Below are 1,773 nucleotides of genomic sequence, written 5' to 3' on the forward strand. Positions count from 1 at the left end.
TGGGCTGACAAGGGAGGGGAACTTTATTGGGAGAGGAGTAGGGAAATGGGAGGTGGTGGCGGGGAAGAGACAGAAATCTTAAATAAATAAATAAATAAATAAATAAATAAATAAATAAATAAATAATAAATAGCCTGAGATAATAGGCCAACCAATTCATAATTAATGTAGAGTTCTGTGTGTTTCTTTGGGACTGAACAGCTGTAGGACTGGGGGAGACAGAACTCTGTCAACAGACTGAGAGCCCTCTGTAAGTTCAGGGTCAACCTGGTCTCCAGAGTGAGTTCCAGGACAGCCAGAAACACAGTGAGACCCTACCTCAAAGAGAGAGAAAGAGAGAGAGAGAGAGAGAGAGAGAGAGAGAGAGAGAGAGAGTCGTCGCTCCAGCCCAAGAATTCTTAATGCAATACAATAAAATATACTTACGCTATCCAAACTGTATATTGGGACCATCCAAAGAATTCTATCCAAAGTAAAACATATAATAACATTTAGTATCATGTTTATGAATTATGTCAGTCAACACTAGTAGTAGCAAATATATTAAGATTTGACCTTATAATAGGTTTCTTAAGTTCTGGTTGCGTGTAATGCACTAAGTGCTGCACAGTCCCCCAGAGGGACACAGGGATTGTCAACAGCAGAAAGACACCAGCAATAAACCATGCTTCAGTGTGGATTCCAACCTTGAAAAACAAAAGAATGCATTAGTTTAGATTCTGATATTAAAACTATAAAGATCAATTTTTATTTCTTATGTTTTCATTTGATTTCTAATTCTCCTTGGCATTTCCAAAATAATTAGTAACAATTTTTTTAAAAGATTTACTTTTTAAAAACTTCTACGAATGTTTGTGTCTGTGTGTGGGTATGTGCATGTGTGGGCATCTGCTGAGGCTAGAAGAGGGCGCTAGAGTCCTTGGACCTGGAGTTAGAGGGGTGTGAGAGCACACACCTTTAGCGTGTGTCCAAGGAGGAGGCTCCAGGACACCAAAGAGCCCTCCTCGAACAAAACAAAACATTCCCATACTATCTTTGCCCACGGAATTTTGTCTGAGTGAGGACCAGCACCGTGTGTGCCAAGGACTGATGCAGACCAAGTGTCCTCACAGAGTGCTGCTAGGAGGAAAGTTCCATGTCGAGCAGTCATAAACAGGAGGAAAGTTCTATGTCGAGCAGTCATAAACCATGCAACAGGAAAAACGAGCCACAACAGCCACCGCTGCAGTCACTAAATGAGGAAGTTATATTTATATTAAGATTGCTATACCCAAATTTGGACAACAAATTTCAAATAACCTAACAACTTAACAAATGAGAAATACTTAATGTCATATTTTAATAGCCTGAACTAGCTATATGGACTATAAGCCAATAAAAGTTTAGTGAACAAAAGCACCCTACAAATATGGCTAGACACATTGTTTAACTAAAATATTTTCCACAATCAAAGCGGGGGGGGGGGGAGTCATCTACATGGTATGTCATAACTCTTCCAAAATGAGTGTTTCTCAATAAAAGTACTTTCTGGTTATTAATTAATCAATAATTCTAAGTTCCCTTTATACATATATTATGGCTATGTTAGGTACCCAGCTTGCAATGCTTTACTATTGTCACAACATGACATCAACACATAATGAAGGGTGGGTCAGAGAGATGGCTGCACTAAGGTGCTGCTGGCCTCCAACACTGCACTGATCCCTTGTGCTCCGCCCTCACTCAGCACTCAAGAAGGAAGGAGAGAACCAACTCCCCCAACTTGCCTGTCCT

The 1,773-nt window shown here is 40.1% G+C and overlaps 1 long non-coding RNA gene across 1 annotated transcript in view; it reads right to left on the minus strand.

Moving 5' to 3' along the window:
* LOC113455505 overlaps positions 1-683 on the minus strand; it is a 9,863-nt gene extending 9,180 nt beyond the window's left edge. Inside the window, exons 1-2 of the long non-coding RNA XR_003376604.1 lie at positions 556-683; positions 427-463 (exon numbers count right to left, since the gene is read on the minus strand). This is a non-coding gene — a long non-coding RNA (uncharacterized LOC113455505). The remainder of the gene's footprint in view (positions 1-426; positions 464-555) is intronic.
* Between the last annotated feature and the right edge of the window lie 1,090 nt (positions 684-1,773).

This window comes from Microtus ochrogaster, unplaced genomic scaffold (assembly GCF_000317375.1).
Source record: "Microtus ochrogaster isolate Prairie Vole_2 unplaced genomic scaffold, MicOch1.0 UNK53, whole genome shotgun sequence".
NCBI lineage: Eukaryota > Metazoa > Chordata > Mammalia > Rodentia > Cricetidae > Microtus > Microtus ochrogaster.